This window comes from Myiozetetes cayanensis, unplaced genomic scaffold (assembly GCF_022539395.1).
Source record: "Myiozetetes cayanensis isolate MyiCay16 unplaced genomic scaffold, myiCay2020 scf1, whole genome shotgun sequence".
Lineage (NCBI taxonomy): Eukaryota > Metazoa > Chordata > Aves > Passeriformes > Tyrannidae > Myiozetetes > Myiozetetes cayanensis.
Window position 1 is genome coordinate 63,357,731 of NW_026086604.1, and position 27,744 is coordinate 63,385,474.

The 27,744-nt window shown below is 39.4% G+C and overlaps 1 long non-coding RNA gene across 1 annotated transcript; it reads left to right on the forward strand.

Annotated features, from left to right (window-relative positions):
- The first annotated feature begins 228 nt into the window (after positions 1-228).
- Positions 229-27,507, forward strand: LOC126645927 (uncharacterized). Its single transcript, XR_007630182.1, has 6 exons — positions 229-613; positions 2,948-3,066; positions 4,963-5,082; positions 14,413-14,499; positions 17,736-19,034; positions 27,483-27,507. It is a non-coding gene; the product is annotated as an uncharacterized LOC126645927 (long non-coding RNA).
- Positions 27,508-27,744: the final 237 nt, after the last annotated feature.

Genomic DNA, 27,744 nt, shown 5'->3' on the forward strand with positions numbered 1-27,744 from the left:
TCTGTCATATCTTTAACATGCTTTCATTCTAAGCAATCTGAAGCTTGTTAGATGATGTGATCTACTACAACATGGACATATTTCAAGAAATTCTACTATTCCTTTAGATATGATTAAGCTCATTCACATTTTTTATCTTTAATCCAGTGTATCTGAATGCATTTTTTTTTCACTTTAAAGGACTATTGGGATATACACTTTCTCTTTCCATGTACTTTGACAGGTGGTAAGAGAACATCTGCAGAGGCCCCAGCTGTGGATGATAAGGATTTTGGCATTTCAGTTTCCATCTATCGGAATTTATGGCACCTAGAGACCTGCAGACGTCCATGAGGTTTGTCCTTAGAAATTAGTGTGTCGTACCAAATATTTCCATGGGCAAGAACTGAGGATACATCTGGTTCAAATAATTTTTTAATGAACTGCAATATTATATGTATATTTAAGGCAAACTACATGTATATCTAGATGCTTTTTTTGGATGTGTAAGTTGCTATTATAAATCTACAACCAAGATCACTAAAGAAAGGTGCTGGCAGAAACAATTGGAGACAATCGACATCTACCTCAAACGCTCTAACCAGGCCTGGCAAGAAGCAACAAAGTCCCACAGGTGAGACACAACTGCTCTTCTGTTGTGGTGCCTCCATTGGAAGTGTCCAGCAGTGATACTGGCCTTGGTATATTCCCCTCTTGTCTCCCTTGCCATATGCTGTCCTGCCATCTCGTTTGTGCTGTACTAGCCCAGCTGCTTTTTCTTGTGGTATGTGAGCTCCCCTTGATGGGAAAAGATAACAGGAAGCTTGTAAGAGGCAAGAGTTGTCTATACTTCCAAGTCTCTATTTTAAGACTGAAAATTATGAATGCAGTTATTTTGTTGTGTTGACATTTTCCCCACAAAAGAAAATAAAATTACTTCTGAGTTTTATATTTTTTCCACTTGAATTTTCACAGCAGTGAAATTTGGGTAGTATTACTATTGAGACTGTCAGGTAAAAATTCATGATGTGGTTCACAAAAATTATATGGGAACTGAGAATAAGGCAAAGAGCTCTGGTTTGGATAAAGGCATTATCCTTTTAAAGTACTAGTTTTCATTCTTTGAAGGAAGTTGCTTTGTTTTAACATTCTTTAAAAGTGCAGAATTTGTTGAAACTGCTTTCTATGTACTCTATTGTTTGTTATACTTATCTAGAATAAGAGTTGTTTAGTATTTGACTAAGTTTCTGTGACAGTTAGGCTTACTAGCACTATTTATAATTCTACAAATTGTAACAGAAAAGTAAATTTTCATGAAATACACATTGCTTTCTTGGACTGCAATTATTTTATTCAATTGATTGTCTAAGTGGAAATTATAAATGTTCCCACAGATCTTTTTGTTTAGTTGCTGGAGGAGCCTTGTACATAAAAGCTTATTTGCATTACTTTTGTATTCTTATATTTTAGAAGAATTCAGTCTTTAAACACTTATCCCTCAAAAAGAACAAAATTGACAAAAGCATTAGTTGCTTCATGTGATATATGTATATCAAAACCATAAACGTATATTAAGTTGCTTACACTTAACAGTTTATGCCTTAGCAAACTTTGCAGGAAATTGAGAACAAAGAAGACTGGAAGTTTGTTTTTGTTTTAAACATTATTGTCTTTTGTATTAATATTAATCAAGCAGTGCACAAAATCAACAACAATTTGAATTAAGAACTTGGATATTAGAATAAAATCTCTGTAAGGACCTTTTTCATGAATAGGAATTTAAAGGCGTTTCTTAGTAGGCAAAGAATAACAGAGTTGTTGCTTGGTTGTTGATGGGGGGTTTTTTAAATGTATTTTTAATTTATTAGAAAAAGAATCCTAGTTTCAGAGAGACTGCAAAAAGCATTAATACTTATCACTAGGAACTCTGGATTGTTTTGAAATTCAAACATCAAACCAAAAATACTCATCAGTTAAGAAAGTTTCTTTGTATACTTTCAGGGAGAGGTGAAAGGTACATCCTCAAGCAGAAAAAAATTAGGGCTTACAATAGATCAAATCGTTATTGCTCTAATTTTAACACATTGCATCAGCAAAAGACAAAAAAATATTTACAGTGTTAAAAATGATGACGATACCATAAAAAAAGGTAGAATTTTGAGCAAATATTTGTTACCTGGTCTAACAGGTAGACACCCCAGCCTGCCTATTGTTAGCAAGGAGATCCCTACAATGTATCCTTCTTTAAGCTCCTCCCCATTTTTCCCACTAGCCCTATAAATATTTTTTTTTTAAGTGTGGATTATCAGCCCACAAATATAAGGAGGTATGTAGAATAAATTTGCACAAAATGTTACCTTAAGGCCTCCTGGGTTGGAGTGGGTACTGAATCCAATTTCCATAGTCTGGGTGAATGCTCCGCTTGCCAGATATAAAAAAAAGGTCTATAACCTGTAATTTTTCTTAAATGTGACTTCTTTTTTTTTGACTGTGTTTAAAATGGATATAGCTGTATTTTTGGTTGCCAAATCCGGTCTATAGAGGGGCCCCGAGACTGCAGCTGGTCAACCATGTGACATGGGCAGAGAAGCAGATAGTTTCATAGTGTTGCTCAAGCATGAACATAAACAAGCAGAGGAGCAGAAAAGTCCCTCCTGCCTGGAGAATCAGCAGAAGTAAGACCCTCTGCTCCTCAAAATTCTCTAGGTCAAAGACTGAGGCATCTACAAAATTTCATTGCTTCAGGAATGAGGGACAGCAGAGCAGAAGTTTTGGGGTTGCAGCTTGGCTTGCCATCTGCCTGGCACTTCCTCCCATCCTCCTGGTGTGCATGACCCAGACCAGCAAACTTTATGTCTCTTGAACTAATCCTGTTGCACCAACTAGTTTGCACTATGACTGCTGTAGCCAACAGAGAAGCCAGTGCCCCTCTATTGAATGGGAACAATGATTTTATTTTCCCTTCTAGATGTTTTGAAATACGCAGATGACAGTCTCGCACAGGAAGTAAGTTCCCATTTTAAAACAAGCCTGCGATATTGTTTGCCGGCAATGAAACAAAGGTTACATGTTTCAAAAGTTTGCACAGTAAGTACTTACAAGCTGCACATTGTTTTTCATTACCAATGATTTGTTTTCTTGCAGAACAACTTCTTTTAAAATATTAAACACAGCCAAAGTGACTAATGCATTTTTTTAATCTAAGAACTGCTCGATTAAATATTTACAAGGCACGCAATTTTGATTTCTGCCGACAATAGTCAAAACTTGTGTATAAAGATTAATTACTTATAAAGTAAAACACATATTTTAAAAACTGACATTAAAATTGCATCTGCACTGTATGACGGATTTTATTTTACTCTCTTTAAGCGAAGGACTTCTGGTGGACTTTTAGTAAAGTTTTAGACTGCTGATGGAAATGGGTTATCTGAATTGACTAGTGCTTGAACAAGCTGAAACCAAGAAGCAAACTCTTGGTTCTGATACATTCATTATACCCTATGGCTACCCAATTTAACAATATAAAAATATGCAGAATTTTTAATTACACTGTATTATTGTGAATTATAATCTTACATCAAAATTACATACATATTTCAGCTATAATTAACCAACTTTGTAAAAGTTATCTCTAAAAATAGGGTTTTTTTAACTGTACATTTTGTACTGACTCAACATGACTGAGATTTCTAATGACAGAAAAATAAATATTTCTTTTACTATACCAAGACTGCCCTCTAGAGTCTCATTGGGCCAAATTAATCGCTGGTGTAACCTCTCCAGATTATCTTTGAAATGTACATATCTTTACAGGCCTCATTATGCAGTGCTGCAATTTGAGTGATACAATACTTGCTTGAAAAACCTGGTAATAAAATTTCAAGACAAAGATGGGAATATTTTTTCACTTACTATGAGCTCTGACAACTCATTGCAACAAAATGCTTGTAGCCTCTTTGCTGCAGACATTTCACACTCCAATTGAGTCATAAAATATTAGAAAAATTATGAAAAAGAGACTAGTTTATATCTTTTCCTAAAAACACATGAGACGTGTATGTCTATAAAGGATGACAGAGGGATTGTATGCATGGTAACTGAATTAGGCTCATACTTGTTCTTTCTTTACAAGTCTTAAAAGGCAGCACTTCTCCCCTCTGAGGGTTGGATTAAGCTTCCACTGGAGCCAATGGCAAACCTTAAGTAATCAAGGAAACAGAATTATTGCACTGATTGCCAGAAGCGTTTGTATTCAGTTGTTAAATTAATAATGGCTATCTGGTTCAATAAACAGTTGTGTTTCCCATTAAATTGTAGCTGCAGTGCTGCTTCTTATTACTTACCAATATATTATGCAGAAAAGACAGGGGAAAGAGTACAAATGAAAAGTAAACAGACCCACATAATATGGTTTTAAAATATATGATGCAAAGAAACAAACTTTTAGAGCACACTTCCAGCCATATGCCACCTCCTATTACTGAGAGGCTCATTTTTGGATAAAAGAATATAATTCTGAATTACAACTCTGTAATTTAAATCAAAGAACACAATATATGATTTTCTTTTTCTTCCCTCGAAGAACTGAATTTTCACTTTTTTCCCCTGTTTTCCTGCTCCAAGTAGGACTGGCATATTCAAATTACTTTGCATTTTTATGTATTCTGAGGCAAATCTGGGATAACTAGCCCCATCAAGGTAACTGAAATTTGCTTGACTTAGATAAAGCCAAAAGGATTTGGCCCTACATTGATATTCACTGGAATCTGTAGTCATTCAGTAAAGTTTTTCTTTATTCTCCTCATTCTATAGGAAGTAACAAAAAAATAAATCTGGATCACAATAAATGGCACTGAACTAGTAATTTTTTTTTTTTTTTAACTATAGCTTTGTTGAGAATAAATCTGAGTTATTTCATAATTCTGCATTATATGGTCCCAAGTTCTAGTAATGTAACTGCATCTGTATTTCTCTTACTAGGGAGATCCAAGACCATACTCTTGTGAGGATCTGTGGAGTTATTCTTGATCATTGTGACTGCCACATGAAGAGTTACAGCCGATTGTTTTGGACATCTAGGACCAGTTTCACATACTGAGGGTAAAGCATGAAGAAGAAAAAACTACACACAGAGAATACACAAGTCTTTACTTTGCAGGCAACCTGGGAAATATTTCTGTAGTATAACAATGCAAAAACTTACAAACATTATGCTGTACAGCATAGACCTAAATTGACAAAAACACCTATCAACTAAACTTTTTGTTTCATCTAAAAGAAATTATTGGAGTTTAATCCGAAAGCCACTGCAGTCAGTGGAAGTCTTTCCATTGAGATGAGCTGGCTTCTTACTCATCCCTTCTTATCCTCTGTATACTTGAGATGGCAGGAATCAATTTAGACCATCTCCTAAACACATCTACACAATCTAATGATCACAGGACACTGGATGAAGAATACAAAAGCCTCAGACATTTCTCTACTGTTTCAGGAAACCACTGTTGATATCACTTTCTTCACTATTTCCCTCGGCAATAATGGAAAATTATTCTTCATTTCTCATTATCTCTTTTACATTGTAATAGGTTTCCTATTATTCTTTATATTTGGATCCTGGTTTTCTGTCTATGCCTTGGAAATACTCGCAGTCATTCCCAACATCAAGATATGGTTCTGTCTTTTAGGGAGTATTGATTTTTTTAAATCCTCTAATTTTGTTGCCTTCAGGCTGATATTTTTCACTATTAGACCACTTTTTCACTAAAACAGAAACAGAGATAAAAGAAGCATTTTAAGGAAAAAAAGCATACTACTGATTTATCTGAAAGTCACATAAAACATTTTTCCTCACCTAGCCCTATTACAACCATGATTTCAGAAATAATGGATAATTCATTGGATTTGGGTGCTAAACAAAAGAGTTGTTATACTTGCGCTGTTTAGAAAGATAAGAGGCATTTTATATAACCACCTGCTATAATACATGCATGAAGGATGAGAACTAGAGCTTTGCACTCGACTGAAGAGCATTGTAACCATTAGCCTACAATTTACTTCAAGGCACCACTTTCAAAGTGTCCCCAGTTGGAGCTGTTCCACTTTGTCTGAAACCACTATGATAAAGAGCGAGCTTGTGAGAATGAATCCACTGCTTGGTACTGATGTTGCTTTTCTGCATAGTGGATCTATATACAGTGTTTATAACATTCTCCTTTCCCTCAAAAAATGTATGATTATGCTAGAGAAGGAAATGCTGGAAAGAGAATAAATCCGGAATTTGTCCTTTCTCCTTTTTCCAAATACTTCTTCTCTTAGTGATTAGAGTAGTTGTTAAGACTTAGATTTGTCTGTACTGCCCACAGCAAGAGGAGAGAATTGTTCCAAAGTGAACAACTGAACCACTGCAGCAGATGGGTCCATAGACCCTTTCTGGTGCTGATGCAGAACTGAGAGCATGTGTCTGTGCTGTCTCTTGCACTGGCATTAATGCAAACAAGTAAACATCCAGGTCCAAATGAAGCCTCACAAAACAAGTGATTAAGTTTTGGGCAGATCAGCTTGCATAAAAGGATCACCTCTGCACATACAAAGGACTGGAAGGGAATGCATGGCACATGTTTGAGGTGGAGGGAGGTACAGTAGCTCTGAGAGATGGTAGCTCTAGTGGATATTGCCTGAAAATATTTTGAGCAGAATCAATAGCCTGTGTTTGATATAAGAGGAGATCTAGTTCCTGGTCTTCTTCTTCTTCAGAATATTTTCCCATATACAAGTTTTCTAATCCCGTATTTTATAACTAAGGCATTTGCCTCTGAAAGTCCTGGCTACTCCAATGTCTTCAAAGACACACTTAGACTACATTAACAATATAACCAGAAAGTTCAGGTAGAAATTAAACTACAAATGTGGTACCTGTGAAGAAATAGCACCAAAAAAGTTTACAAATGGGAAAATCACACATTTCTCCATGTTCTAATTACTTCCCCATACTCTTTTCAAGATGGGAGCAAATCATTCCAAGCGCAATCACTCAACACCTACAGGATGGACAAGGAATTAGAACCAGCCAGCACGGGTTTAGGAAGGGCAAGTCCTGTCTGACCAACCTGATCTCCTTTTATGATCAGGTAACCCTCCCAGTGGATGAGGGGATGGCTGTGGATGTGGTCTCTCTGGACTTCAGCAAAGTCTTTGGCACCATCTCCCACAGATACTCCTGGAAAATCTGGTAGCCCATGGCTTGGACAGGGGCACTCTCTCCCGGCTGGAGGGCTGGGCCCAGAGAGTGCTGGTGAACGGGGCTACATCCAGTTGGCGAGCCGGTCACCAGTGGTGTCCCCCAGGGATCAGTGCTGGGCCCAGTCCTGTTTAACATCTTTATTGATGATCTGGATGAGGGGATTGAGTGCACCATTAGCAAATTTGCAGATGACACCAAGTTGGGGGGGAGTGTTGATCTGCTGGAAGGCAGGAGGGCTCTGCAGAGGGACCTGGACAAGCTGGAAAGTTGGTCTGATTCCAACAGGATGAGGTTCAACAAGGCCAAGTGCCGGGTCCTGCACTTTGGCCACAACAACCCCCTGCAGCACTACAGGCATTGGTGGTAGAGTGGCTGGAGAGCAACCAGGTGGAAAGGGACCTGTAAGTTCAGATTGACAGGAAGCTGAACATGAGCCAGAGTGTGCCTGGGTGGCCAAGAAGGCCAATGGCATCCTGGCCTGGATCAGGAACAGTGTGGCCAGCAGGAGCAGGGAAGTGATCCTTCCCCTGTACTCAGCACTGGTGAGGCCACACCTGGAGTGCTGTGTCCAGTTCTGGGCCCCTCAGTTCAGGAAAGACATTGAGGGGCTGGAGCAGGTCCAGAGAAGAGCAACCAGGCTGGTGAAGGGACTTGAACACAAGTCCTATAAAGAGAGGCTGAGGGAACTGGTGGTGTTTAGCCTGGAGAAGAGGAGGCTCAGGGGTGACCTCATCACTCTCTACAACTCCCTGAGAGGAGGTTGTAGCCAGGTGGAGGTTTGGTCTCTTCTCCCAGGCAACTAGCAGTAGGGCAAGAGAGCACAGTCTTAAGCTCTGCCAGGGGTGGTTTAAGTTGGATATTAGGAATTTTTTACAGAGAGAGTAATCAGGCATTGGAATGGGTTGCCCAGGAAGGTGGTGGAGTCACCGTCCCTGGAGGTGTTTAAGAAGAGACTGGATGTGGCTCTTAGTGCCATGGTCTAGTTACCACAGCAGTGTTGGATCAAGAGTCTGACTTGATGATCTCAGAGGTTTTTTCAACCCAGTTAATTCTATGATTCTATGATTAATCAGATTTTTCAACCCAGTTAATTCTATGATTCTATGATTAATCAGATATGTCTTCAGGAAGGGGATATATGAAAAGGAAAATAACTTGAACATGAGCAATAGAATCTCAGTTATTTACCCTGCCAAAACTGTCTTTCTTCCACTTATTTTGTCCTTCCACAGATATTTTTCAATTAACCAAACAAGTTTCTTTTGGCATTACCAAATTCATCGTCTCCCTCTGACAGCTATTACATATCTAAGAACTGTGGAAAGAATCTTTGAGAAAGAAGCTGCCTCTCAGTGTTGTGTGATTGACAAACAAATTCCGCTCCATCTCTGGTTATCAATTTAACTGTTGAAAAAAAAAATCTAATTTCCAATCCCAAATCCCCCCAGTGTGAGAAAGGAAGAATCATAGTATATGAGATTCTAAACAAACCATTGTAAAGATATCATTGTGTTTAAGCTGGTGAACAAGAACACTCAATTTGTATGTGTTTATATGTGGATGTATTCATTTCAACAGACATGCATAAAGCCAAATTAAGAAAGAAAAGAGTCCATGCATTTTTTTCCCTAGACTCCCAATTTCTTGCTCTTGCTACATAACATTGTAGTCAGGTAAGGATTGAAGATCTGGTGTTTCTTCTGTGATGCAGCACACAATTGCTCTAGTTAATCTAAAGTCAGTTCTGAATTTTGGATGAATTCTTCACACAAAACTGCTAAGGGCACAACACCATCCCAACTGCTGTGCCAAAGAGGAAACCAAAGTACTAACTGAAATTTTTTTCCCTGTGTAGCAGATGAGTCTTGCTGGATCTCCAGCATAGGAGGTGCATGTAGAGGGTGTATCTCTGGAGGCAATGACATTTGCTGCATTCCCTGTTAGTCTGCACCAGTGGTATTGGAGTTAAGACAGACCTTGGAGTGATTAAAACTCATACATTTGAAATTAATTTTTCAAAAGAGGTTTAAAATAGCCCCTTAGAAACTCTCCAGGTGGTAAGATACTCTGTTGAGCTAGCATGGTCTCATTCTGAATTTATACAGTCTCCCCCGTACATTTTGAAATCTGCTCAGAACTTTCTTCAGTCTTTCTTTAAGGACCTTTCTAAATTCTTCCCTGTAATTAGGGCCGCTCAGGTAACAGATATAATCTACCTCTAACATTTCTTGTTCCATTATTCTTTGGATCCCAGAGGATGCACTGGTTACCCACCCCAGTAGTCCTTCACAGCTGATATTAACTTCATAGTCCTCACAACTTCTCGCAATACCTTCACTGTGTGAAAGGCAAACACAGACTCCTAAAAATAATCCTGAGTCTGTAGTTTTCTCTGGTGCTTTTTCAGAGGCTGCAGCACTATGTGTGTCACAGGTCTGGCTCTACTGAATACAGAAATAGCATCAGCACCTAGAGCTGGCCCCACAGCTCCTACTTTCTACCCAATGTATGTCTGTACTAAATGTCTCCATCTGACACCACACTTGTGCTCTCCACTGCAGTCTTAACTTTCTTCATATGGAACAAATTTCTTCTACTGCAAATAACTCCAAAACTAAAGAAATACATTCATAAGCTGCAGTGGCAGAAAGCATGGCAGGGACTACATGCCTTTGGTAATAAATGCACTCCTTTTATGCCTATTCTTAGCTGAGGAAAAAAAATCTACTTTTTCCCCTCAATAATTGCAGATGCTTATACTTCTAGAAACACAGAGAAAGGTGCATATGAATGCTGTTCTGTAGGCATAAGTCTATTCCTTTAACTAATGAAAACCTTAAATAAGGTTCACTGAAACATAGGACTAGGATCTTCCTTGCATCCTGGTCCTTGATACCACAGACATTGGTATCCTAGAACTAGTTTAACAAGTATATTTGGTTTACCTTCAAAGTTAGGTCTTTTTAACTGCAATGACTTCTCTGGAAGAACCAGGATAATGCTTAGAAACCTCATAATTTCAGATCTAAATGCATCTATAATATTTTTATGTCTATTTCTTCTTATGCCAACATTGTCTTTTAATTAAAAAAGTTATTTCCCTTCACTGTGTTTACACACTTGATATATTAATAGATTGCAATCATAGCCTCCTAGATACTTCAATCTACTTAGATAAACAAGCCTTCTGCAGTGTCCTTTCCATAAAGATGGGTTCTCTGTTTTTCTAGTCTTCTTAGCCTCTGTGTGCACCTGATGCAGTTACAGATCATTGCTTCTGGACACAGGTGAGAAGGATCACCTCCATTGTAAAGCCTTGCAATACCAAAATGCAATGTCAATAGCCCTTCTCTGTCTCTACTGCCTATCCCTGTAGTAGTCCAGAAGTCTTCAGTATTGATGGAGCTTTTGACTTTGCACCAGTAAACTTAAAATACCTCCAACACAATTCTGATGTTCAATCAAGAAAATATTATCAAAGCTTGACTTGAAAGTTCTTGAGCCTAACTAGTAACATTTCAGCCTTATACTTCAACCTGCCCCTTTCAGCACTACCTGTTCCAGACTTTGCTCACCTGTTTTCCTCACTTCCTACCTTCCTTACACTTTCTCCAATAAATCCCATTTTCTCAATTTTCCTTGAGTTTTCCCAAGTGGCACTTCCTCAGGCCCACTGATGTAAATCAAACTGACAAAGTGTACTTCCTCTGTCAGTCCCACGAGACTTTGTTTTGATTTGTTCTGATTGCACTGTGTCTAATTTTCTCTTTGTTTTTGAAATTTTTTCATCTGTTCTTTCAAAAGTATCATATTCACTTGAGATGAGGTTCCAAGGCCTGCAACAATTTTAATCACATTCTCAGTCTTTTACAACACTAGTTCATACCCCAATATTGTTCTTCTCATCTGATTGCAGGTCTACTGAAAAATCTTTCTTGCAAGGTTTTAACTGGAGATTTCTTTGCTAGTTCTTTGATATTATTTGATTTCCCCCAGCTTGAATGCAATAACATTTTTCAAGTGTTATTCCATGTCTCAGTTGAAGCTATTTATGTTTCAATAATCTTATTAACGTTTTCCATCCTTTTGCTCTCAATAAAACATCCTGTTATTTGAAACTGAATCAAAGTATTTACTTAGTTTTGAGGCTAAACAGAAAATCCCTTCCATCTAGAGGAAGCTGGGAGCTCAATACTGCAGAGAAGAGGCAGTCTAGGAATTTCCTGGAGTGTATAGAGGACAATTTCCTTCATCAACTGGTAAATGAACCTACCAGGGGTAAGGCCCCGCTAGACCTGCTGTTTACAAACAGAGAGGAGCTGGTGGGAGATATAGTGGTTGAAGGCCGCCTAGGAAATAGTGATCATGAAATAATAGAATTTTCAATACTCAGAGATTCAAGGAGAAACAACAATAAAACCTCTACGCTGGACTTTCGGAGGGCAGATTTTGACCTATTCAGAAGTCTAGTCCAGAGCATACCCTGGGAAACAACCCTTAAAAACAAGGGAGTCCAGGAGGGATGGATGTGCTTCAAACAGGAAGTTTTGAGTGCACAGGAACAGGCCGTACTGGTGTGCCAAAAGGCAAGCCGGCGGGGAAGACAACCAGCCTGGTTAAACAGGGAGATTCTGAAGGAAATCAGGGATAAAAAGAGAGTTTATCGACTATGGAAGAGAGGGCTGGCTACTTACGAAGAATTCAGGAAGACAGCTAGATCATGCAGAAAGAAAATCAGGGATACAAAAGCGCAATTTGAAGTTAAATTGGCCACTTCTGTTAGGGATAACAAAAAGTCCTTCTATAAATACATTAATAACAAAAGGAGGGGCAAAGAAAACCTCCATTCTTTGATGGACTCGGAGGGAAACATAGTTAATAGAGATGAGGAGAAGGCTGAGGTACTTAACACCTACTTTGCCTCAGTTTTTACCAGTAAGACAGGTGGCCCTCAAGGCAACTGGCCTCTGGAGCTGGTAGACAGAGAGAGGAAACCAAATAGCCCCCTGTATTCCAGGAGGAAATAGTTAGTGACTTACTGAGCCACCTGGATCCTCACAAGTCTATGGGACCAGATGGGATCCATCCTAGGGTAATGAGGGAGCTGGCAGAAGAGCTTGCCAAGCCGCTCTCCATTATCTTCCAACAGTCCTGGCTCACTGGGGAGGTCCCACATGACTGGAAGTTGGCAAATATCACCCCAATCCATAAAAAAGGCTGCAAGGCTGACCCTGGTAACTACAGGCCTGTCAGCCTGACCTCGGTGCCTGGCAGAGTTATGGAACAGATCATCCTGTGTGCAATCACACAGCAGCTACAGCATGGACAAGGAATCAGACCCAGCCAGCACGGGTTTAGGAGGGGCAGATCCTGTTTGACCAACCTGATCTCCTTTTACGATCAGGTGACTCACCTGGTGGACAAGGGGAAGGCTGTGGATGTGGTCTATCTGGACTTCAGCAAAGCCTTTGACACTGTCTCCCATAAGATACTCCTGGAAAAGCTGGCAGCCCATGGCTTGGACAGGGGCACTCTGTGCTGGGTTAGGAACTAGTTGGAGGGCCGGGCCCAAAGAGTGCTGGTGAACGGGGCTGCATCCAGCTGGCGGCCGGTCACCAGTGGTGTCCCCCAGGGATCAGTGCTGGGCCCAGTCCTGTTTAACATCTTTATCGATGACCTAGATGAGGGGATTGAGTCCATCATCAGCAAATTTGCTGATGACACCAAGTTGGGAGGGAGTGTCAACCTACCAGAAGGCAGGAGGGCTCTGCAGAGGGACCTGGATAGACTGGAGAGTTGGGCTGACTCCAATGGGATGAAGTTCAACAAGGCCAAGTGCCGGGTCCTGCACTTTGGCCACAACAACCCCTGCAGCGCTACAGGCTGGGGACAGAGTGGCTGGAGAGCAGCCAGGTGGAAAGGGACCTGGGGGTGCTGATTGACAGGAAGCTGAACATGAGCCAGCAGTGTGCCCAGGTGGCCAAGAAGGCCAATGGCATCCTGGCCTGCATCCAAGAACAGTGTGGCCAGCAGGAGCAGGGCAGTGATCCTTCCCCTGTACTCTGCGTTGGTGAGGCCGCACCTTGAGTATTGTGTTCAGCTCTGGGCCCCTCAGTTCAGGAAGGATATTGAGGTGCTGGAGCGGGTCCAGAGAAGAGCAACCAGGCTGGTGAAGGGACTTGAGCACAAGTCCTATGAGGAGAGGCTGAGGGAGCTGGGATTGTTTAGTCTAGAGAAGAGAAGGCTTAGAGGTGACCTCATCACTCTCTTCAACTACCTGAAGGGAAGTTATAGCCAGGTGGGGGTTGGTCTCTTCTCCCAGGCAACCAACAACAGGACAAGGGGACATGGGCTCAAGCTCTGCCAGGGGAAGTTTAGGTTAGATGTTAGGAAGAAATTCTTTACAGAGAGGGTGATCAGGCATTGGAATGGCCTGCCCAGAGAGGTGGTGGATTCACCATCCCTGGAGGTTTTTAAAAAGAGATTGGACATGGCCCTTAGTGCCATGATATAGTAATTAGAGTTGGATCAGGGGTTGGACTTGATGATCTTGGAGGTCTTTTCCAACCCAATCTATTCTATGATTCTATGATTCTATAAGAAGGTCTAGCAGATTTACTTCTTCTTTAGTTCTTTGTCATTTGTCTTTCTATTCTCTGCAAGGTCTACTTCATGTTGAGTCTCTGCTTATTGCTGACATCCCTCTTGAAATGACTATTCATCCAATTAGCTCTGAAGTCCTTTCCCATCATTTTTTCCCAATTGGTTTGAGACAAATTTTAATAACATCAGCACTTTGGGTTTGATGTTAAGGGCCATGAGACTTCATTTTACCTGAATTCACTATCCAGTTCCCACGTTTATTAAGGTTTTCCCTCTTACTTAGCTACAGGTCTGTTTATATTTAGCCTTACATTTACCTAAAGCTGAATTGACTTGTGATCACTAAACTAAGTTTTCTTTCTGTTTTCCTTATCACTAACCAAAAATGAAGCCTAAAGCGGTATCATCTTTTTTAGCAGTGACACTTTGGTGGAAGAAATTGTTTTCTTGTATGTAACATGGAATATCTGTATCATACAGTACTTATGACTGCTTATTTAGCAATTTCTACGTTTTTGTTGTCTTCTGCAAAGCTGTTGCAACCTCTGTTTCATCTCACATCTGTATCATGTTCTTGCTTCTGACAGAAATCACCACTGTTGTGTTGCATCAGGATTAACACTACAGCAGAGGCGAGTGGATACTGTGCTTCAGTAAGAAAATCTTATTAAAATGTAAGCACATGTTTAATTTACAAACGTAACCAGTAATGTTTTTTAAAAGATTCCCACTTCCGTTGCATACAAACAACTGAGATCCTCTTCAGCTTTCTCAACTGTATCAGTCTTAGATATTGTAAGATTATGGGGGACTATGTGATGATCATATTGTTCCCCCTTCACCTACAATATAAGGTGCTGAAATTTGATCCACTGAACTCTGTCCCAGGATGTTTCCTGTTTAACAACAGAATATCTTTAAGTAATCTGAAAATTCTGGATGTGAAGGTGGAGAATCTATCACTTCCCATAGTGGTTTGGATTTGCATATTTTTAATTTGCATTTTTAATACATGATTATACATTGGAGTTTTAAAAATCCTCAACTACTGGATATTTTCTCCCTTTTATCATAATGCCTTCATATAATATTTCAGTCTTCCTTTGGATAAATTAATTGAGCAGTCCAAAGTTCATATTTTACAGTATTTGTTCCTGCCCTTGTATTTGATTGTTTTCTTCAGTTTCCATACATCTTTTCAAAAATACGGACAGTTACTGAACATAATAATATGAGTCTTAGTGCTACTTCCATTTTTAATGCAACTTGCTCTTCTCCTATTCATTTATACCAAACAGCCTTATTAGTTGTTTTCTTTCCTGAAAGATTCATAGGAGATTAGCAAGTCATTACCATTATTGGCATGTGTGTCACAGGGGACTGCTAGAGTTGTCAGCATACCCAGATAAAAAGAGTGATGTTATTTTGGCCTTGTCCTCTGACAAAACACAAAATATCAGTCACAAATGGTGTTGATGTACTGTACCTCTCTGAGAATTATTTCCAAAATGGTGCCTGCACACTCATACCCACGTGTCATTTCACATGCACATGTACACAGACACTACTGCTGCCTTGGGGGAGGAAGGAACAGAGTGGGAAGGTAAATAGGGAGGGATTGTCTCTCTCTGTTGTGCAATCTGAGAGTAAAGTTAGAAATTAGATTAAAGAATTAGAGACTGAAGCACCTTGCTGCTTGGCTGCACTACTGACTATCATACCCTTAGGAGAGAAACATTAATGTGGTCCCTGATAGGTGACTCACCTGAATGAAGGAAAAATACTGTGACAGTAATAGCTAGTGAGTGTGAGTCAAAATTAATATTGCAGGATAAGATGTCTACTTTCTTGAATTTATAATTGCTGAGCAATGAAAATATGAGATTATAATTGTCAGATACTCTGCTTTTCCTGACTTTGTCTTGCTATAATTTTCAGTGCTTACAATTGGTTTGAAATTGAAAATTCAAGGACTGCAAAACTCAAATGTCAATGGAGTTCTAAACTGTCCAGTTACTAACACTATATAAACTGTGATTTTAAGAAAGCACTATAAAAAGAACAGCAGAATAATCCTAGCAAAAAAATCTGTCAAACGATTCTGTCTAGCAGAATATTACTTCTGGATGTACAAGTTTTCATAAGATAGAAACTTTAAAAAAACAAACAAACAAACTACTGTTTTATGAGAAGATAGCACTCTGGGCCCCTCTAACAGGTTTAACAGGGTACATTCATCCATATATGCAACAGTGTTTAAGCCATTTGCAACAGGGATTTTTTTATTGACCTCTGTTTTCTGTTTAGAAGACCAAAAGCTCCGTGACCTTTTAGTACTAAAAATATTGTATTTGCATGTTCTGGACACTACAGAGTTCTCTCCAAGGGCTTCATTTTAGTCTTTAAATGCACTTACTCAGCCTCGGGTTCTTCAGGGGGAAAGAGGTGAAGTTGACCGAAGAGTCCTTTTAAGTTTGGGTGGAATATCACTGTATCATCCAGTTAAGTGATGTGCAGCACCTTCTTCATTTTGCAGCTGTTGGAAAATCTCAGAAACAATAATGTTTTTGTCTGCTGCACTTTTCTATGTTTTCTAAGAAGCAACATGACTTACCTTATGTTTAACTGCAAAGTATAAGTGCAGTCTGTAACAAATAAATGTAAGCGGTGTAGGCTGGAGCCCTGGGACACATATTACTTATACATATCTTGTTGGTAACAGAACATAAATACTTCACTAAAGTCTCCATTTGTAATTTGTGCTGAACGTTTCTGAACATATGAAATATGAATTACATTTTGTAATGGCCCTTTGTGTTGAGGTCTAGCGGGAAAATATTGTTCTCCATGAGACAAAGTAAATTGCAATGATTCCTGAAGGGACTTGACTTTTGTACAAGAAAATACATTTAATCTGACATAGTTACTCTAATGATCTCTCATGTTATCTTTTATTGAACACAAAATGAGGTACAGCCATCAAAGTTTAGCATGCTACTGAGTGCACCATCATTAGAATACCAATATGGGGCTAAAGGGAATTTACTTAGCTCTACACACTTTTAGGGACTCACAAGTTCAGTAGAATGGTCTGTGTCACCTGGTATTTAAAGGAGGAAGGCTTGCAAAATGTGACTTTAGAAACGTGCACTTGAAAGAAGTTGGAAACAACCATTCTCTCTTCACACGTATAAGGCATCAAGGGATCTCTTAAGAAGAGAGGGCTAAGAGGGGAACTATTGCTGACTTCAGCTACTTAGTGGGACATTACAGAGAAGGCAGAGCCAGAATCGGTCAGCAAAAGAATGATGGTAACCGATTTGAGGGAAGGAAAATTCCATTTTGATATTGGGAAAACTATTTCTCAGTGAGGTGAACAAACATAAAAAGGGGTTGCCCAGGGAGGCCATGGGATTTTCTTTTTTGGGGAATGTTCCAAACTCAACCAGAAAAGGCCATATACAACATGGTCAAAGAGAGTTTCAAAGTCACTTCAAAGTCAGCCCTGCTTCAAGCAGCAGTTTGGGCCAGATGCCACCAGACATCCTTTCTGACCTACATTGCTGCATGATTCTATGGCCTTATTCTATGTTTTATCATGATTATAATATATCTAAAATGGAATACATTTATCTGTGACTGAAGAATACAAATACAGTACAGTTCCAAAGGAAGAACACAAAATTACTACTGTCTTGTATTATAAATATGACTAATAATATTTCTTTACAGTTAAAATTTTCTTCCAGCTAGTTGTATAAGACTGAATCAGCTTCAGTATATGGTTTTATTTGCTTCTTAAACTTTTAAAAATATTTGTAATGTGCAAGTGATTGTCATACACTAACTTCACTATTTTGCTATGTTTACACTATCTTTTTCTTCATCTGATCACTTTTCATAATCTCAGCACGAGATGAGACACCACTGTGGAGAAATGGCAAGTGGAGAAAGAATTGCAACATATGTAAAGGAGGCCTGCTGAGGCTACGCTTTAGGACTTTTTTTTTTTCAGTTGTGTTTGGTCTACGTTTCTCCTTTAAGAGGGATCAGATATTTTTATTTTTTAATATTCTTATTTGCAAAGTTTTACAAACAACTTTTTCTTTGTTTAACACAGAAATATCAGCTCCAACATCAGAGCAAGCTCAGAGGAAACAGCTGCACCCTGTACTTGATTTTAGCTAAACTAGCACAGAGAAGGTGTTCCTGATACTTGCAAAGGCCTCATGCAAAACCCAGAGCCCCATGTTTGATAGTATACAGTCTCCTTCTGGATTTTTGGTGCTTTGAAAAAGAATTTGGGAAAGTGCTTAGACTCTAGTGATATCCATCATAACATTTAAGACTAATCTCAGTTCAGTCATGATATTGTAATTTAGAGTCCAGCAAAGATTTGTATTTGTCTACTTTACTATGCCTTCACACATTTGAATTTATTTCATGTATGATAGTGGCAATTAAGTATTGTAACTTTGTAATGCTTGTTTTCATTCAACTTTTCATGAATGTGGGTTTGGGTTATAATTGGTTTGGGGTCTTTATTTTCATTCTAGGAGATCAGGAAATGAGTAAAGTAAAAGTTTTCAGGAACACTCATTACTTGTGCAAGACTTTGTCATATTCAGCTTAGACCTTTAGAGAAGTTCATTTAAAAGCTCGTCATATCTATTTTTCTTGGAGGAATTTTACTCATAAAATTGCTCATTAATAATTTTCTGAACTGTTCATATAAATTACAATTACAACTTTCTTTCATACTTCTTCCAAATTTCACATGTCAATGGCTTGCAGATGAGTTCTAGTTAAACAAAGGCTATAGAATTATTTATTTAATGCTCCTGCTGTCAGTACCCTGCCTGTTACTGCTGCATCTACCAACCCTGAGTTTACTACTGTGACGATGCTTGACATATTCTCACACTTTCCACCCAACCAGTAGCCTGCTTCTTTCTCCATCATGGTGCATCACTCAATGAAGGCATGCATCTGGAAGGTAGGACCATTGGCCTCTGGGACACAGAGTACTCCTGCCAGAGACTTGAGGAAGCCAGAGGCTGCTGCCTTCTGGTTTCCATGTGCCCCATCTGGCACCATCATCGGCTCTGAATCAGGAAGGAAAGATGTCAAACAAACACATGAGGTCAGCAAGGGCCATCGGAGCAGAATTTCAGCAGCCACTTGCATCTCAAAAGTTAAAAAAAATCTGGTTTGTATATGCTTTTCTCCACTTTTCCTGCACCCACTTTGTATAAGTAATGACAGTCTCTTCTTCTTTCCCTGCACATTATCTGGGCAGGCAATGTGTGTCTGCAGAAAAAATATTAGTCACAAAAGACATATGCAAGTTGCCCCTAATCAGAGTCTCATTCCACTCCCAGAGTAGGACTGTGGGCCTAAGCCATACATCTCCAAAAGTCAACATCTCCATTCCTTTCTCCTCACTCCTAATTTTCTCCCACCAGAAATTCTTTCCTCCACAAAAATCCTGGAGCTGCCTTACCCAGATTGTTTCTGGGTTTGGGCAATCTTTTTCCTGCCAGCTGCCCGTGGTACTGCGAGAGTATGGCTGCCTCACTCCGAAAAGGATCCCAGGAACAAAGACAACAGCACAGATGATGATGGAATCAGTGCTGGTGAGTGAAACAGGGAGTGAGCCCAGTTCGAAGCACTGGGTCACCCAACAGGAGTGTCTGCATGAGCTCTGTAACTATGGAGTAACATTATCTTGGCATCCTGATGGTTGCTGCCTACCTAATTTAGTGATGTGTGCTTCCGCTAAGTATTTCCCCATTATCTTAAAATTTGCAGCTCAGTAGCTACATGAACTAGAGGTGATAATTTTTTTTTATTTAGTAGCCCCTGTGAGATTTTTCCTCCATGACTTTGTCTGAAAACTTTTTGAACCAGTGCAGAATGTTGACATTTACGACATCCATCCATTTACACTATGTGGCAATTGGGTCAACAAACCTCAACATCTGCCCAGTATTTGCAATATTCATTTAAAAACGGAGTAGTAGGCCCATTTACTCCCATGGTCAGCTCAAAAAAATGTTCTCATTTTTTTTATATGTAATGAAATAAAATTGATAGTTTAATAAGTATTTAATGTTCCTTGACAACCAAAAATACTATTTAAACCCAAATGATAATTTTCTTTAACCCTAACAGCCTAACAACACAGTCAGGGCAAGGTTTGTAGAAGTAATAGAGACCAACTAATCTTGACTCACTGTTCTAATAAATGATCTTACTTATAAATCTTACCCTGTCAACTGAGCTAAGCATAATTTAAAATTTTGCAGTTTAAGTCACTGCTAGGGATGTTTTTGTATCCTCATGTCTGTGTCTTATTTTAAAACTTGATAGATTTTCTGTCAATAAAGTGTAATAGGGAAGGCAATACATAAAATAATATTTTTCTTTTACCAAGAGTAAAACAAAGCGTAACTACTTTCCAAACACACAAAAGGGAATCCAGAAAGGTTCAGGCCTTTTTCATCATAGAGAGAATGGAAATAACAAGAAACAAAAAGTTTATGATTTATCATATACCACGCAGCAAAAATCTTGCAGATCTTGAAGTGCCATCTTGCCACAGAAGGTACTCATTATCCACCAGAGAATTCACTCCTATTTCTCAGCCTGGCCTAATTCAGCAGCCCCTCTTCTTGTCTATAAAGCACATACACACTCAAATTCACTTACATGTCAGATTATGTAACTCAGATTAAGCATTAAGCACATGTCTAAATCACCTGGGACTTTAATTAGGCAACTAGTGAAAAGGGCTAGAATCCTAATGCTAGAATTAATTTTGAACAGAAAGGCTTGGAATCAAGTATTCCAGCAAGAGAGTATGAAAGAAAATTGATACCATTAAGTCCAAAATGCAATCAAAAAGCCATAATAATTAGTAATGAAATAGTTCTGCTGTTTTAAATGAAAAAAAATCAGTAATGAAATACAAGGAAAAAATAAACAATCAGTTTAAAAAGAACTATTTAATTAATGATGTAGGGTTTATACTAAGGAACTTAATTGCCAAGGAATACAGATATACTAAGAATGTATCAGTTAAGATTTTATTGCAATTTGGTTTCAGGCTAGAAACTTATAATTTTAACTATCCAGCAGTGACAAAAAAAATCCTAGTAACTGCTACAGATCTATTTCTATCAGGTAACAGAATTTGGAAAAGCTGATTAAAAGTCAGAAGTGTAACACTCAGGGGCTTTGTTTTAAAGGCAGAAGAGAAATACTGATCAAATTTTTGAGTTCATGTCTTTATTTTTAACATTATCTAGAACTCTCCCTGGGCAGATGGAGCTCGTTAGCCCTTAAAGGCAACCCATCTACGTCCTGAGGACCTCACTGCCACCGTCCAAGCTCGCTTGGCCCCGGCAGATGAACCTTAGGATTAAAGGGTGGGCTCAGTTCCGCGCACGCTGTGTCTCACCTAAAAAATCCAATGCGCAGGCTGGGAGGTGTAAAGACCTTCCCCGGATCTTCGCTCGCAAAGACTGGCCATTATATTATCTAGAACAACATTAAAAGAGAGTATCTACTGAACTTAATCATTAAATCAGCAAGTCTACATACTTTTCACATAGAATTCCAAGGCACTGCCTTGAGAGCAATAACTGACACTATTTTAATAAGTTTATTAAGAACTGAAACTGTAATGAAAGTGCTAGGAATGGAGGTGAAGTCACTGTTGTGCGGTTATTTTCAAAGGGAGGTGTAATGATGAGGCTAAAGGTCAATGGTTGGTCAATGGAGGTGTAGTAATAACATAAAGCAAATTAGATACCAAAGTAAGCAAAAAGATTCCATTTGCAAGTTAAGAACTTCTTTGGTTTGTTGTTTTTTGGGATTTTTGTTTGTTTGTTTGTTTGTTGTTTTTGGTTTTGTTTTTTAAGACACACTAAACTACTAGAAATGAAAACTTCTGATTAAATATCACAGGCACAGAACATAGTTGGGTCTCCAGCTACTTGATAATATCTAACATTTCTACAAAGATTCTTTGCTTTTCCTCCTCTGAATTCTAATAACTGATTGCATGGTAGCTGTTCTTACAAAGGGAAGGATTTGAGCTGCAAACACTTCCAGAGATGTTCTTCTTTTAAATAGGCAGAAGACAGTGCAAAGTGATACATTGGGGTGTTGTACCTGTGTTTTACTCATTTCTGCATCTGTGATGCTTATACATAAAATATGCTTTCAAAAATCATGAGATTAATACTGTTCCTTTGCAACACTTCCTCTTGTTATATTGTTTTTATTTGAGCTAAAAGAAATATTAAGCTACCTTAAAATGTAATTATATTATTCAGAAGTAATGGAAACATTTTCCTTTGTGGTGGAAAACTGAAAATACTACATAATTATTACATTACAGGCATAACAAAAGAAGGAAAACAAGTGTAAAAATTTCATCCCACTGCTGCCATTGGTACCAGGGTTGCTCTAGGCAGGCATCTTTTGTGCCTGATGAGCTGTGCCTGTAAATCCAAAAGTTTTGACCATCACTTTTCCTTACTGCTAACAGAAAGTTTAAAACAACATTACAAATATTATCAGAAGCATAATTTGTCTCAAGAAACCAGTGTGATTTTTTCAACAGAATATTTACAGTGTCTACCCACATTGCAATCAAACTAGGCTTGAGGCTCATGGGATTCAGTTCAACTGCAGGAGTGCTCAACAGAGGAAGGATTTGCTTATCCTTAGTGATAAATATGTATTCTGACCCTCTGTTGTCTAGCAAAACACGCAGAGAATGGATAACATTGCATGTAAATGCCTAATGACAAGTGCCAGGATTAATGCGACTAAGCCTGGCAGTGAGATAGACCTACTTGCTGCATATTCTGCTAATGGATCAAAAGAAGAATTGTACTTGCACAACGAGTTGCAGCAGAGGTTAATGCATCTTGTAGAGAAAGGGAAGATCCCAATCTCCTCACAACAGCTCATAGGAAAAAATCCCTCTTTGGCTCTTCCTAGGACAATTATATCTACAATCTAATTGTTGGGTTTTGCTTTAGTTCAAAATATAACATGGCTGTCTACATGGTTTGTAAGCAGTTCCTTGTTCGACAGAAATATCACTTGTTTTATTAATTGCACCTTGTAAAAATCAGTGATAACCGTACCTGTGCATGTAAAGGTACAAGAAAGTTTTATTTTACGATTTGACTTGCTTATAGTCAGCCTTCATATGCTTTGTGTGGAAAAGCTGTGGTTTGGGTTGTTTTGGTTTTGTGGGGTTTTTTAATTTTTATTTCCTAAAGACTGATTCCTCAATCTTTTACTATAAATAAATATTCAGTTCTTTTCATCCTAGATTTTTATTCCGAAGATGATTTTTATTCTGAAGAGACAACATTTTTACATTTAAAATTTATTGACCCATTCTTTGTAGGAAACACAGCCCCGCTAAGAACAAACCATTTTGAGCACCATGCCAGATCTTTCTGTCTTTTCCTACCCCTCTCAAGACAAGAGGAAGGATGTGAAAGTGTGGCATCCTGCCATGGGTCGCAGTGATCTCAGGAGGAGCAGACAGACCTGAAGGGAAAAAGAGGCCACAGGTCTGTGAGGATGGGGATGAGCTGTGCAGAAATGCAGATGTTAGCACAGATTTCAGGACATTCATTTTGAGCATGCTCGTGCCTTCTTGCTGCTCATGCTCAGTGCCCACAGCTCTGCCTCACAGCCTGTTTTGCCCACATGCCCTGTGCCATGCCAGGAATATACTGACACTCCATCCTTCATCTTTACCCATCCTGAGGGACAATCTCCCACAAAAATGGCTCTGAAAATGACCCTCTGATCTCAGCCAGAGGGAGGACTCACCTAGAAATCTGGCAGCCTCCTGGCAGGAAAGGTCTGTCTGCCTGAAGGGAGAGGATCTCGCAGGGTGCAGTGCAGGGATGCATCTCCAAACACGGACCTGCCCCCATAGGCAGTAGGTTGGCTTCATGAACCAGCCAACAGAACAAGACAGAGATGGGATGGGCAGGCTGAGGTGCCATACTCTGAGAGTCAGCTCTACATGGCCTAGACAGTTCTGGTTATGCCAATTCAATTTCTCCTCTTTGTCCCCTGAAGTACAACGTCTTTATGGCCTGATACCTCTGACTTTTCCAGATTAAAGCTACTCAGCCAATGCTGGTGTTGTCTGCTGTCTATTTGATCACTTCTGCTCTGTTCCTTTCAACTCCAGGACCACCCATGATTCGCAGCCCTCTAGTCTGACTCTTCTCTGTCATGGTATCTGGCAGTCAGTCAAGTTCACTGCTGGTGTTTGCTGGCACAAGTGTCATTCAGCATTTTCCTGTGAAAAACATCAGTGTTTCAGGAGTGCATGGGAGCTCATATGGCTCACGAAAGACCACACTGTCTTGTGGTCTGACAATGCTTTTGTATTGCTGGAGGCCTCTAACAGACAGCATCTGCCTTCTCCAGAGCTGACTCATGGCAGCCCTGCTCTCCAGAGGACTGCCATCTAGTACCTTCAGTTTCTATTGTCTACCCAGCTAGTAGAGGGGGTGGGGGAAAGAGCCCCATGTTAGGAACTGAGGTCACTAGTCACAGTATATTGTAAATAGTTCTGGCATTAGTATATTGTAAATAGTTCTGGCAGTTTGCTTTACAACTTTCCTGTACAGAGCAGAGTGCACAGAGAGTTGCGCTTCAGCAGCATTATGAAAATTAATCCTGGGAGGAGGCCCAGTGTCATTGCTCACAGTATCCTCAACAGCTACCAAATACTCAGCATTTGCAGGAATATTTTTAAGCTGCCATAACTGAATATTCCCCTTTCACAGCCATCTACATTTTGATCCGATCTCTTGCATTATATGAATGCGCACACACGTTGCTCCCCATAGGTGAGGAACGCTGTGCCAGGAGACATTCTACTCATAAGAATATCTGCAGTTTCAGACCAAAGGCCCATTTCACTTTGTGCATCTCGCTGTGGCCATGAATGGATGCTTAGAGACAAAACATTAAAGAAAAGCATGGGGTAGTATATTCCTACAGTATCTCATCCAGCTTCCAATAATTTGCAGAACAAGGCTATTTAATATCTTCTTGTACAGAAATCATTCCTTACTTCAGGTCCCCTTCCCATCACTGTTCTCTGCACATTTGCTAGTTTTATACTATGCCTTTTTTTTTTTTTTTTTATGATGAAGAGGGCCAGAACTGCACATGCTATCCCTGGGCACACCAGTGTTTCATATAATGACATGATAATGCTTTCTGTGTTGTTCTCTATTTCTGTCCCAACAGTTCCTACTGGTCTACTTGTCTTTTGATAACAGATAAGTACTGAGCAGATGTTTCCAGAAATCTTACCAAAAATCCTTTTCTCACTAATACATATTCAAAACATAAACAATAGCCCACTCCCCCTGCCAAAAAAGAATCAAGCAAAAGAGTAATTTCTGTCTAATTATAAAAGTGTAAATTTTATCTTTGCCAAAGAATAAAAGGAAAGTCTTGCCCAGTACAGTCCTTGCAATACAAACAAGTTCATATTCTTTCTGCCGTATTTTTTTCTGACCGTTCCAGGGCTGAATGAATTCATTATATCCATCTATGGACCTCTCAGTCTTGAGCATTCAAGCTGTCATTCTAAATGTTTTGTGTGCATTGTCCTCTGCATACTTCCTGCTCACGCTATGAACTTACTGAAGTGAAACAGTCCAATTAAGCCAGAAAACCTCTAAGGTTCCCTGCACGTGTATTATTAGGGGTGTGGGCATTACCTTCATACTTATGACTTTATGTTAAGAATATTCAAAACCTTTTCTTGAGAAGTCTGCACATTGCCAATGTTTGGAGGAGAACTTCTTTGCAACTGCACAATTGGGGGTAGGGAAGATGGTTTTGAAATAAATTAATGTAATTAAATCCAGTTTCCACTGGCTACAAAATACTGAAAAATTACCGGTCAGTGAACAGCTTGATGGTATCAACAAGGTAAAGATATAAATATATACATATATAAAGATATCTTGTTACTCAAAGGAGCATGACTGGGACAACAGGTAGCAGAGGTTCATCCTTGTGACTCCAGGTGACTTTAGAGGATCCCCTATCCCTTCTCTGCATTTTAGTGATGTCATGGTAAGTAGATTGAGAAGTGAACTCCATATTTCTTCCTAGAAAAATAAGACCATTCTGAACTAGAAATGCTTTCTGGAACAGGTTATTTCTCCCAGAAAGTGTCCTATTAGGACCTCCATCTACAGTACACAAAAAGGAAACAGGCAGTAGCAACTTCAGGAAAGTATTTAGAAGGAAAAAAAACCTTCTTAGTCTAAGCTTGGGCCAGGAGTTTGAAATGGTCAATATCAAAAAAAAATCTGTAAGATCTACTTGGAGGCCATAAGGAAATACTGAAGTCCCCTGAGCATGATGTTACTTCACAGAACCGTTGTCCCAATATTTACATGTTTGGCTCCAAATCAACAAAATCAAGGTGTGTGCATTAGGGGGATTTGAATTTGAAAACAAACAGAACAGTAATTCCCAGAAGGCACAGAAAGCTGGGCACTTTAGTGTTCTTTTTCTGACCTTCAGGTTGAATTTCTGCATAACTTGCTGTCATTATGTCTACCCTGCTTGTGGAAGTATGAACAAATCAGAGGAGAAGTTGGCTCAGGAGCCTTTTTGAGGCCTCAATCCAAAGCAGAAGCACAGTAGTCCAGGCTGGGACACTGTGAGAATCTCAACCTTAACTTTATACAAGTGTATTTCTATACTTCATCCTGTGGGGAAATGAACTAAATCTGCTCTCAGTTCACTCTAAAATTTCCAAAACTGGAGTGTAGATAAACTCCAGATTCTTCTTTCATCCAGCCCCTTACTTTTTTAAGGCAAAGTCATTCTTTCTAAGCAAGCTGATTCATTACTTTGGATTTCTCTTGCCAATTCCATGCCACTAAAAAAAAAAAAAACAGGTTAGGGTTTGGTAAGGAGCCTTCAGAAGCTGAGAAGAAATCTGCCCCAAAACAACAGCAGCAACAGCTTGATAAACCAAAACAGTTCCACAGAAATTAGGGAGATGGTGGGGGGCAATTACTAAGAACCACAGAATAGAACTGTAGAATATCCTGAGTTGGAAGGGACCCACAAGTATCATTGAATTCCAACTCCTGGTCCTGCACAGGACCATTCCCAAGAGTCACACCATGTACTCGAGAGTATCATCCAAACACTTCTTGAACTCTGTCAGGCTTGGTGCTGTGACCACTGCCCTGGAGAGCCTGTTCCAATATCCAGACACCCTCCGGGTGAAAAAGCTTTTTCTAACGTCCAATCTAAACCTTCCCTGACACAACTTCAGGCCATTCCCTTGGGTCCTGTCACTCGTCACCACAGAGAAGAGATCAGTGCCTGCCCCTCCTCTTCCCCTCACAAGCAAGTTGTAGGTGGTGATGAGGTCTCCCCTCAGTTTCCTCCAGGCTGAACAGACCAAGTGGCCTCAGATGCTCCTCATGTGGCTGCCCCTCAAGACCCTTCACCATCCTCATAGCCCTCCTTTGGATGCTCTCTAAGAACTTAATACCTTTCATATATTGTGGTGCTCAGTATATAATTGTTGACTTGTCCTTTTCTCCTTCTGTACCAGACTGTTTCTGAAAGTGGGATCACACAATACAGTTTTACCCATGGATATCAGGCCTTCTCAGATACCTTGAATGGACTCTGGTAAAGTATTCAGGGTGACAAATCATTGTGTCACTGTCTATAAATTCTGTTAGAGCTCTGAAATTCAAACAAAAAACTTCACATCACTAAAATGTCAATTTTTATGTTTGTGATTCAATTTGAGATCAATAATTGCTTACTGAAAGGAAACTCAGACTTCCACTCAAGAAAATGGGAAGCTT